Genomic DNA, 12,977 nt, shown 5'->3' with positions numbered 1-12,977 from the left:
ACCCATTGTAAATTTTGGTGAATTGGTTCCAATTAGATGTAATGGGTTGCAAGGCGAAAATGCAATTTGTAGATGCTGGTCGTCGTTTCCAATGTCTAATGTGTAAAGCAACAACAGATGGTAAAAAAAACTCTTCCACTTTTACTTGTGTTCATTGGTCCATATTTTTTCTCAACAGTGCCAACTGAATATTTCCAACATTTGGGCCACACCAGACAGCGTGTCGATAAATATGAACGTCCTGAACTTGTATTGGGTACATGACCTTTTCTTTAAAAAATGTTTGGGTACCGATAGCTCTCAAGGTAAACCTCAACTCATATCCAACATCAATGCCTCGCATTAAATTGTGGACGCTGTACGCACTACATTGGGTTCACGCAGTATGGACAAGCATATTGTTAATTCCAGTGGTAGGGCCACAATTTCAAATGATGGGACAACCATTATGAAACTATTGGATATTGTGCATCCAGTCGTAAAACTCTAGTCGACATCGCCAAATCTCAAGATGCTGAGGTAAGTTTTTTGTTATATTAGAATGTGTAGAATAAAAATATTTCTCTTATCAGTTCGGCGATGGCACCTCTTCAGTAGTATTTTAAGGAGGGCAATCTTAACACAAGTTAAGCCATATATTGAGGAAGGCGTGCATGTACGTATCATCATTAAAGCTATATGTAGAGCATTACAATTATGCATGACCAAAAATGACATGGCTGTACATGTCGAAGCGCCAATCAAAAGAACAACAACGTGTTTTATTGGAAAAATGCGCTGCCACAGTAATGTCCTCCAAACTTATTAATCAACAAAAAGATTTATTTTCTAAAATGGTTGTGGACGCTGTACTTTTCTTTGATGGACATACAAAAAATATCAAATGGCATTAAATATAGAATTTGAATTCAAGGCTGAGCGTGACAATGCTGAAGTACGTATTGATAATGTTCAAGAGTATCAGAAAATTGTTGATGCTGAATGGCGTATTCTCTACAATAAACTTGCCAAGTACGACGCCAATGTTGTGTTATTTAAAGTACCAATTGGTGATGTTGGTACACAGTATTTTGCAGATCGTGAAAGGTTCTGTTAGTGTAGAAGAAGATTTGAAACGTACAATGAAAGCTTGTGGTGGTGCTGTTATGACTACAGCTAATGATATTAATTCAAGTGTTTTGGGTCAATGTGATTACTTTGAAGAACGTCAACGGTGGTGAACATTTCAACATTTTCCAAGGTTTGATAGTGGGTTTGACATTTGTTTAGGCCATCAAGCTAAACCCAAGAATGAGCACGGCCAATAGTGACCCAGCCTAATGTAACCTATCTGTGTTTGCTTCTATCTACCTTCACGCACTACCATCACGGCTACATATGTCCGTGCAGGCGTATGTGTATGTGTTGGTGCGCGACTTTCCAATTTAACTTACTTTCGTTCAATCACCCCTCAAAACCGCTTTTTGACGGAATTGAGGGGTGAACGCGTTTTATAAGAAAGAAACTCTTTCACTTCTTTTTTGGAAACCTCCGTGACAACTGCAGCCATCAGCCCTGTTATAGGTAAGATTTCCCTTTCGTTTGTATAACTTAACCTGAATACAGTTAGTTAAATTGTGAATCAGCTTTTGAATTACACATTGTGAGTTAACTTTGAAGTGCAAATTATTAAATTGTTAAATTCTTGAATTTAATCTGCTGTGTGTTCTTTTCCTTTTTTCTCTTTTTTCACCGAGCGCAAAAAACCCCTTGGGAACCTACTAAAGAGCTATCGAAGCCATAAGAGGTTTTTTTCATGGTTCCCGGCCGGAATAATTATAGAAACGACTGAATCACCAGCGACCAACTGGATAACCACAGCAAAAACAAATATTAATATAACCACACAAAAGCGTTTCAAAAGCTAGCCGTTAGCAGCAAAAGCAACCATTAATATAACCATTCAAAAGCGTTTCAAAAGCCTGCCGTTAGCAGCACCACACAAAAGCGTTTCAAAAGCTAGCCGTTAGCAGCACCTGAGCGTTTCAAAAGCGACAAGCACTACACCAGCAAACAAACACGAGCCGTCAAACAAAGGCACAAAGGTACGTGGTTTAAGTTCAATTTTTTTGTTTTTTGCACAATTAGGGAAATTAGACATACTTTAACTTCCCGGCGTACCAATATCGCGATTTTATTAATATAAACCAAAACAATTATACGTATGTGTGGCAATTAAGTTACACAGATTTACATAAAGTATTTTGATTTAGTAGTTTGTTTGCTGTAACGCATATTTTCGGGGAATATCGCAGCCAGCTGCACAAATTCAACATAACCCCACTTTTTCACTGTAGTGTGGCAATTTCTTTGCAACAACACTTTAACGCACTTTATCGCAAGTCACTGCCAATATTTTAGAACCATTGAACACTTAAGTGTAATACATTGAACCAGTTCTTTAGGTTCTGACGTAAATCAGCGTTACTATCACTAAACCACAGTTCACTTAACCTTATTTTCTTGTATACACAACACTAACACTGTGGTGAGTTGGGTGGCAAGAGTGTTCACACAAAAGCACAATTAGCTGAAAGAATTAAAGAAAAAGATACACAGAGAAAAATTTGCGTGTTTACCCCTTGGCGGCAATCCATTATATTGGGCATATACCCACTAGCTACATCGTCCTATCTTAAGCTGAACGTGCCTTCGTGAACAACCCTATTAACAAGTTAGATCCATTTTGCCCTTAATCTCAGTACTGCTGTCATGTCGAAAGCGATGGAAAATTACATCAGGGTGGCTGATGAAATCATAGAGTTTGAAGCTGACTTCAAAAACACACCCGACTCCGAGCATACCAAGTATACTCTGGCTATCCAGCAAGATGAGTTGAAGGCAAAGTGGAAAAAAGCAAAAACAGACCATGATGAAATATTAGCAGGGGACATTCTAGAAGGAAAAAATATATCAGATGTTAAGATGAAGCACAAAAGTGTTTACGCAGTCTACTTGCGTTGCATGTCAAACATATCAACGCGACAGGCCACATTCAACAAACCCGACCCTAAGCCCGAAGAACAGCACGAAAGGGATACAAATATCCGCCTAACCCCGTGTGACACTGATGTGTTCAAGGGAGATTACTTATCCTGGCCTACTTTCAGAGACCTATTTACAGCCATATATATTTTAATAAGCGACTCACCCCGGTAGAAAGATTGAACCACTTGATACAAAAGACCCAGGGTGAGGCTAAAGAGATAGTGCAAAAGTGCCCGCGCACAAACGAAGGGTTCGGTAAAGCGTGGCAAAATCTGGTAGACAGATACGAAAACAAACGCATACTAGTGAATACTCAGCTGAGAACATTGTTCAGCTTAGAGGCGGTCGAAAAGCAATGCGGCACTTCAATTAAAAAGCTGCAGCGAGACATCAACAACTGTATCGTATACTTAAAGACACATCAAATCGATGTGTCAAATTGGGATGCGATTATAACTTATTTGTGTTCAACGAAATTGCCAAAAAGCACACTAGCCTTATGGGAGCAAACAGTTCAAAATAAAACAGAAATATCCAAGTGGGAAAACATGGATAAATTAACTTGAGACAGTCTCTGGCATAACTGAGGATAGCGTGGAAACCACGAACCCGAAAACCCATAATGGTAGACAATCTACTGAAAACTCTCACAGAAAGCTAGGTGCTTTTCAGACGAGTGTAACCAAAGGTGCATGCAAGATGTGTAAATCCACTGAGCACAAACTACAGCATTGCCAACCGTTCCGCACATTGGCGGTTTCCGATAGAATCACCTTCATTAAAAACAAAAAAGGGTTTATTAACTGCCTATCCTCAGGACATACTGTGTCTAGGTGTTCAAGCTCCTACAATTGCGCCACCTGCCAGCAAAGACACAATACGCTCCTACATATTCAGGCAACGAACACCAACCAAAACGCAAACAACAATAATAACCACCCTGGCCCATCAACCCAAGCGCAAAACAGACGCACCTATTCCAATAACCAAAGCACTAGAAATAACCAAAGCAATGGAACTAACCACTTCAAGGCCTGCTTTACAAACACAAGTAAAGGGGTTTTACTAGGTACGGCCCGCATCAATATATTCTACAACACCAACTTCTCCGCGCGGGCACTTGTAGATTCGGGGTCAGAATGTACTTTCATAACTGAGAGACTTAAACGTCGCATAAACTTGCCATCTCAGCGGATGTCTGCGCATGTGTCAGGCATAACCAATCAAGTGTCAGCACAAGTAAAGGAGGCGTGTCATATACAACTGCGGTCTCCAATTGATCCGACAATAAATATTGCCACCACCGCGTTTGTGCTGCCGCAACTAAGTGGCAATCTACCAACATGCAAGGTGGATGCCATGTCCATGCATGCCTTCCCGAACTTAGTATTAGCTGACAAACGTTTTTTTGTCAATGAGCAAGTCAACCTGATATTAGGAGGCGACATTTATGCACAGGTGATGTTAGGGGGAATAAAGAAAGACGTGTTAGGAACACTGCTAACCCAAGAGACGGTGTTCGGCTGGATATTGACCGGCCAAACCGAAACAATCTCACCCAGCGAGAAATATGTGTCATTCGTCAGTGAAGTGCAATTGGACAGAGAGCTACGATCATTTTGGGAAACAGAGGAAGTCCGCAAGGACAAGGCGTACAATCATGATGACAGGTATGTGAAGAATTGTGAAGAACACAAGGATTCGAAATGATGAGGGTAAATATATTGTATCCTTGCCCTTTAAATAGGAATTTCTAAAATATAAACAATTAGGTTCCTCATTAAAAATTGCGTGTTCACAATTTTTCCGAATGGAAACGCGTTCAGCTAAAGACCCACCATTAAAAAAAAAAAAAATAAATGTAAGGCGCGATAACCTCCGAAGAGATCTAAGGCCGAGCTTCTCTTCCAATTTGCGTCGTGCTCCTCTTGATTTTTCCCTACAAATTGGCCGGACGGGACCTACATGTTTTATGCCGACTCCGAACGGCATCTGCAAGGCAGATGAGTTTTCACTGAGAGCTTTTCATGGCAGAAATACAATCGGAGCGCTTGCCAGACACTGCCGAGGGGCGACCCCGCTTAGAAAAATTTTCTTCTAATTGAAAAATCTTATTTCTAAAATCTTGATGTTGCTTTGCCCGGGAGTTGAAGCCAGGGCATACGGTGTGATAGGCGGAGCACGCTACCATCACACCACGGTAAAGACCCACCATTACAGTCAGAATAAAATAGGGTCTTAGCAGAGTATGAAACCTTGGGGCACATGTCCCGGGTACCAACACACATCCCTGCTGAAGACTGTGATACCTATTTTTTATCACATCATGCCGTCAAAAAGGAAGAAAGCACAACAACCAAAGTAAGAGTGGTGTTCCATGCGTCATCATCAACTGCAAACGGAGTCAGCCTCAACGACATCCTCCATCCGGGGCCAGTTCTACAAAATGATTTAACCATTCTCATATTAAGGTGGCGTTTCTTCAAATATGTCTTTAACAGCGACATAGAAAAAATGTACAGACATATTCTGTTGCACGATGATCACACTAAGTATCAACGTATTGTATTCCGAACAGAAAATACACAGCCCATACAACTATATGAGTTGAAAACTGTCACCTTCGGAGTTAACAGTGCCCCGTACCTTGTAATACGAACACTGCTCCAGTTAGGGGACGACGTGGAGCACAGCCACCCTATAGCATCAGATATACTACGAAATGCAATGTACGTTGACGACGTTCTAGCAGGAGGCTACACTATTACCGACACCATTAAAGCAAGGGATCAAATAACTACAGCCCTGGGGACAGAAGGATTCTCGCTGAGGAAATGGACCGCCAACTCGAACAAACTACTTAAAGGCCTACCAAAGGCTTACCTCCTAAACGAAGATTTCCTAGACTTCGAGGATACCAGTATGGTTACAGCACTTGGCATTAGGTGCAACACCCACTCAGATATCTTTTACTTCAAAACGAAACCCATAGAGGAACAGTCTAGCTTTACAAAACGGAAAATTCTGTCGGCCATAGTAAAATTATTCGACCCCTTAATGTGGCTGGCACCATTCGTGGTTACCGCCAAAATGTTGATGCAAGACATCTGGTTAGAGGGAACAAGATGGTATGAAACCGTGTCACCAGTCTCGCTGGATAGGTGGCAAAGTTTCATCGAAAATTACCAGCACAAAGAAAAAATTCAGATTCCACGCTGGGTACACTTTTCCCCAACAGCCACAGTGGAGATCCACGGATTCTGTGACGCGTCAGAAAAAGCATACGCAGCCACCGTTTACCTGCGCGTCAATATTAATGAACAAATATTTGTAAGCCTGATATTAGCCAAATCAAGAGTCGCGCCCGTAAAAACTATCTCCTTACCAAGACTAGAACTTTGTGGAGCAGTTCTCCTTGCAGAAACCCTAGAATCTATCAACAAGAACCTTAATTTAGGCAAACATAAAACCTTATTATGGACTGACTCAACTATTGTCTTAGCTTGGTTACGGAAACCTCCGTGTTCATGGTCAGTCTTCTAGGCCCACCGTGTGACAAAGATAATAGACTAAGTTGGGTACACGGACTGGCGTCACGTGGACTCAGCGTCAAACCCTGCAGAGTTAGCCAGTAGAGGGCTATTAGCGCAAGAGCTAGTAAAAAATTCCCTGTGGTGGGAAGGCCTGTCTTGGCTGCAGCAAGATGGCAAAGAATGGCCAAACCAGGAAATAAACTACAAGTTAACACCACACACATTCAAACTTCACAAACATTCACATAGTGGGTTGCCTGCATTCTCTAAGTCACATCGCAGCACACGAGCATGCGATAAACGCTGACTAAGCATATTCACATCATGAGAATATTACTGGTGATATGATATCAACAACATAAGCCACCTGCATTCTTCACTCCAGTTACAAAACGCGCATGCATATGAAATAAATGATGATGCCTCACTACCGCTCCGTGGGAACATAGTTCGCACTGCAAGTACTGCGCATACCTTAGCTTCATATTTCTATACGAGCATCCAACAAACGTCAACCGCGCGTCACCAGCGGATGGGAACATTGGCAGTGATACGATACCACTGCAACATATAAAAATACCAACAACGATGCGACGCCGCTGCAATTGGGCCGTCGCTAAGAATTAATAAAAAGCCATACTAATATAGTTTTAAGTTCAGTTGTATTTCAGTTGTATTTTGCTCATGTAAAAGTAATAAAGTGAAAAACACCGGCATAAGCCGGCAAAAAAATAATTTTTTTTAAGTTTTAAACCCACAACGGGTTAACTGGCGCCCAACGGCCCAGTCGCGAGTTAAAAGGCCCTAAAGTAGTGCCCCGCGAATTTAACGCTCCAAAAGGCCCTAAAGCAGTGCCTCGCAAACAGATTCGCGGAAAACTCATCGCGACAACGGGAATCCACAAGTGAATAGCTTCAGTAGAAGAAAGCCACGCACCCACGCAGAGTGCGCATCGAGGGAGCCAGAGTAGCAGAGAATTTCTATAACTATCGAGAAAAGATGCAAAAAGGACCAAAAACCCTCTACGCCGTGAGACTAATGTAAGAAATAATTAAATTAGAGTAATATATAGTTAACCAATAAAGATAGAACTAAGTTAAGTGAAGTGAAAGTGAAAGTGAACTGCTATCGTTAAACAATTTTTGTTTTTACTAACTTGCGAGGTTGGTAAGCGAATGAGAAAAATGGCTCAGAATAATATACTTAGGCCTCCACTCCTAAATACAGGAGCAACAGCTGCCTCAACAGCACCTGCAAACCTTTCCCCTCCCCAAGCCGTAACAACGACCGAGGAATTTAGGGAAGTTGTAAGAAGCACCTTAGCCGAAATCCTTCAGACCGACGCTTCAGTCCTGACTAGAATCAGTGCTCAACCCCCTTTGCTAACTGATCAGACAATTGACGAGAGGTTCAGAAATAGCATTTCCGATATGGACAAGATCCCTGACGTCGTCCGTTCCCTAAGAGAGTTCAGTGGAAACTCTACTGAGTTCAGTAGTTGGAAGAAGAGCGTAGAAAGAGTACTAAAAATTTACGAACCCAGTGTAGGTACTCCAAGGTATTTTGGTATCCTGAACATTATCAGAAACAAAATTGTAGGTGGTGCAGATGCCGCGCTCGAAGCATACAACACCCCGCTCAATTGGAAGGCAATTTCGCGTTGTCTTACAACGCACTACGCCGACAAGAGGGATCTCAGCACCCTCGAGTACCAAATGACCTGTCTCATCCAAGGACGGAAGTCGGTACAGGAGTTCTACGCAGAAGTTTACAAGCACCTATCTCTCATCCTCAATAAAATTTCCTGTATGGAAATTAACGACGAAGCAATGCGTGTACTCACCAATACATATCGCGATAAAGCACTAGATACCTTCGTAAGAGGATTATCAGGCGACCTCTCCAGGCTCCTCGGCATGAAAGAACCTGCAGACTTACCCGAAGCATTACATTTATGCACTAAATTAGAAAACCAAAACTTTAGGTCCATACATGCTAACAACCAATATAGCTTTCCGAAGATACTGAGTTCACCTTCAACCCCATTCGACACCCACCAAAAACCTTCTATTCCCGCAAGGAAGTTCCAACACGGAAATCATCCCTTCTACCCACAGCTCGCCCACATACCTCAACCAACCCCTCCCATGATACAGTTCCCCCCACAGTTCCAGCATACCTCATATCAACAACCCATATACCAACAACACATATACCGACAGCCCTATCCTCAGTACTACTATGGACAAGGTGTACCTCCTGGTAGACCTCTTAACAATAAACCACCTCCAAGACCAACTCAGCCAAAGCCGCCGGTACCAATGGAAGTAGACCAGTCGCTGAAAACGAGGAATGTTAACTACATCAACAGACCTAACGACAACAGTGCTACGTCGAAACGACCACCGCCCACGCAATCCCATCAACATATTAGGAATTTCCCGAACAAAGTTCAACGTGTAAACCATATTTCCCCAACCCTCGATTCCACCACAACCGACTCTGGCCAATACGAAGGCGACACCAACACATACGATCCGGAGAGCGAGGAACAATCATGGCAGGACTACTACAACACTTACGAACAATAGGAGCACCAGTATCGCCAAGACGACGCAAACGAATACGTGGACGTTCATTTTTTAGATTAACTCACTCATCGCTTTCTTACTTTGAATGTAAAACAAGCGATGGCAGAATACTTAAATTCCTTATCGACACTGGTTCAAACAAAAATTACATTCAGCCCGCGTTAGTTACAAACCCTAAACCAAATGACAGCGTGTTCTTTGCAAACTCCGTAGGCGGAAAAATAAGTGTATCACATCATACCGAACTTAACCTTTTTGGCCTTAGAGATAAAAAGATAAAGTTCTTTATCCTACCAACCCTGAAATCCTTTCACGCCATAATTGGCAACGACAGCTTAAAACAACTCAAAGCTGTTATTTACACCTCTAACGACTACATGCTTATAGAAAACAAAATAAAAGTGCCCATTAAGCAACAAATTTCTAAGTCAGTGAACAACATAGAAATAAAAACTGAACATATGAATCCAGAACAAAAAGTCATTATCGGGAATTTAGTGCAACAGTTCCCCACATTATTCGCCGAACCCGATAAAAAACTAACATACACCACTAGAATCGTCGGCGAAATCCGTACAACAAACGACTCTCCAATTTACACCAAATATTATCCTTATCCAATGTCTCTAAAAAATGAGGTTGAAAAACAGATCAATAAACTTGTCGAAGATGGGATTATACGACCATCTCACTCCCCCTATAATTCCCCCGTTTGGATCGTTAACAAGAAACCAGACTCTGCAGGAAATAAACAATACAGGCTAGTAATTGACTACAGGAAGCTCAACTCGGTTACTATTGCAGACAGGTACCCCATCCCCGAAATAAACGAAGTACTAGCGCAACTAGGACGTAATGGGTTCTTTTCCGTCATCGATCTGAAAAGCGGATTCCACCAAATACCCCTGAAAGAATCAGATATCGAAAAAAACGCATTTTCCATAAACAACGCAAAATATGAATTTACTAGACTCCCTTTCGGACTGAAAAACGCACCATCAATTTTCCAACGCACCCTCGACGATATACTACGGCAACATATAGGGAAGTTGTGTTACGTCTACATAGACGATATCATAATTTTCAGCAAGACAGAACAAGACCATGCTAAATCCTTACAAATAATTTTCGATACACTAGAGCAAGCCAATATGAAAATCCAGCTAGACAAATGCAAATTCTTCGCGCAGGAAGTAGAATTTTTAGGATTCATAGTCACTGCAGACGGCATTAGAGCAAATCCATTAAAGATTGAAGCAATAGAAAAGGTACCTATACCAAAACACTAAAGGACCTCAGATCTTTCCTAGGAATGTCTGGGTTTTACAGACGTTTCATTAGGGACTACGCCAAAATAGCAAAACCCCTTACTCTCATCTTAAGAGGGGAGGAAGGACGAATGAGTAAACATTTATCTGCAAAAACAGCAATAACCATGAACAACGAAGCAATAGACGCCTTCAATAAAATAAAAAGGACGCTTACGTCCAACGACGTGATGTTACAATACCCCAATTTTGGTAAAGAATTCCATCTAACTACCGACGCCTCCAATTACGCAATAGGAGCAGTGCTTGAACAAGATAATAAACCAATTCTATTCATATCTAGAACCCTATCAAAGGCCGAGGAAAACTACGCAACAAATGAGAAGGAAATGTTAGCCATCATTTGGGCCCTCAAATCTTTGAGAAGCTATCTTTACGGCCCTGCCGTAGTCAAAATTTTCACAGACCACCAACCTCTTACATATGCCCTCATCAACAAGAACAACAATAGCAAACTGAAGAGATGGAAAGCCATCTTGGAGGAGTACAACTATGAGATCAAATACAAGCCCGGCCACACAAACGTCGTAGCGGACGCACTTTCTAGACCACCACAAGAAATAAATTCATTGACACCCACCCAACACAGCGACGAAAGTTCAGGTCAAACCCTTATTCCCTACACCGATGCACCCATCAATGCATTCAAGAACCAAATTTTTATTTCAGTAGGAGAAATTCCTTCATACCAATTTAAGATAATTTTCCCCACCTACCACCGTCATATCATAATCGAAAGAGATTTTACGGAGGAAACTCTCACCACCCTACTTAAACGATACTTAAATCCTTCAACAACAAACTGCATAAGAACCGAAGATAGCATTCTGGGCAAAATCCAAACAATATACCAAACTGATTTTAGCAGATACAGAGTACTCTATACCCGCAAATTCATAAAGGATATCTTGAACGAAGCGGAACAAGAAACAGAAATCATAAAGGAGCATAATAGAGCTCATCGAAATGCAATAGAAAATAAAAAACAGCTTTTAGATAAATGCTATTTCCCGCAAATGACTGCTAAAATAAAAAGAATCACAAAACAATGCAAAATATGCAATGAAAATAAGTACGAAAGACATCCGACTGCCCCAATCATACAAGCAACCCCAATTACCCAGGACACATTGTCCACATCGATATATATATAACACAAACAATAAGGTTATCCTCACAGCCATCGACAAATTCTCTAAATACGCCCAAGCGAAAGTACTTAGATCAAGGGCGACAGAGGATATAAAACAACCCCTTCAAGAATTGCTAACCTCTTTTGGTATCCCAGAAAAAATCGTTATTGATAACGAAAAATCCTTAAACTCTGTAACCATAACCTTTATGCTCGAAAACCAATACGGAATAGAGATTTACAAGACACCCCCTTACACCAGTACTGTCAACGGCCAGGTTGAACGCTTCCATTCCACTCTTTAAGAAATAATGCGATGCGTGAAAAGTGAAAGGACGCACGATAGCTTCGAAGATCTACTTAACAGATCACTCTGCAAGTACACTTATTCCATCCATTCGACAATTAAGAGAAAACCAATAGAAGTATTTTTCGGAAGGACTGTAAGTACCGACCCCGAACAATTGGAAAACCACAGGCAAGAAAACATAAAAAACTTAGCTGAAAAACAAATAAAAGATTTAGAATTCCACAATAAAAAAAGATCAATCTTCAAAATTTACAGTCCCAATGACATCATCTATGTCAGAATAAACAAAAGAGTAGGCAATAAGCTTACACCCAGGTACAGGAAGGAGGTCGTCAGAGAAGACAGGAACTCAACAGTCATAACCCAATCAGGGAAGACGGTGCACAAAGGGCTGATAAGGAGCTGATAAAAATATAACAAAAAAAAAAAAAAAATTTTTTTAAAGAAGAAAAATCACTTTTTCTCATTTCTTATCTTACCTCCATGTAACGAATTTTCCATCGATTAACACGCCATAGGCGAACGATTTAACAAATAAATTTCACAAAACTTCGAATAAATAGAGTAAGGAAATTTCATAAAATGGTCGTATCCCCAAAATTTTTATTTTTTTTTTCTCTCCAGCCTACTCGCCTGCACTACCCAGGGAGAAGTCCAAATTCACGACTATTCCTCATCCCACTTAATAACCATCGATAATGGTGTCTCCAAAATCAAGGATGGCACCCTTAACTTTATCCACATCATTGATACCGCACTCTACCGTCAAGTTCTGAAAAACATTACTGAGATGATAGACAAAGTTTTAACCACCGAAAATCCTATTTATCCCACCTTGCAACACGAGGCCCAACAAGCTATTGAAATTTTGGAAATCGTAGAGCCTCCTCATAGTCCCAGACAAAGAAGATCCCTAGATATCCTTGGCACTGCCTGGAAATACCTGGCAGGAAACCCAGATCATGACGACCTAATTATGATAAATGGTAATTTAGAAAAACTAATTAACAATAATAATAAGCAATATTATATAAACAATGCTTTTAAGCAGCAGAT

At 41.0% G+C, this 12,977-nt stretch overlaps 1 protein-coding gene and 1 pseudogene across 1 annotated transcript in view; one reads left to right on the top strand and one right to left on the bottom strand.

Annotated features, from left to right (window-relative positions):
* Keap1 (kelch like ECH associated protein 1) overlaps window positions 1-12,977 on the bottom strand; it is a 557,804-nt gene that overhangs the window by 68,296 nt on the left and 476,531 nt on the right. The window lies entirely within an intron of this gene.
* The window catches only part of LOC137249144 (T-complex protein 1 subunit eta-like), a 29,460-nt pseudogene continuing 16,775 nt past the window's right edge, over window positions 293-12,977 (top strand).

Source organism: Eurosta solidaginis, chromosome 1, assembly GCF_040869045.1.
Source record: "Eurosta solidaginis isolate ZX-2024a chromosome 1, ASM4086904v1, whole genome shotgun sequence".
Taxonomy (NCBI): Eukaryota; Metazoa; Arthropoda; class Insecta; order Diptera; family Tephritidae; genus Eurosta; species Eurosta solidaginis.
The sequence above is the reverse complement of the archived record's forward strand: the minus strand, read 5'-3'. Positions and strand labels throughout refer to the sequence as shown.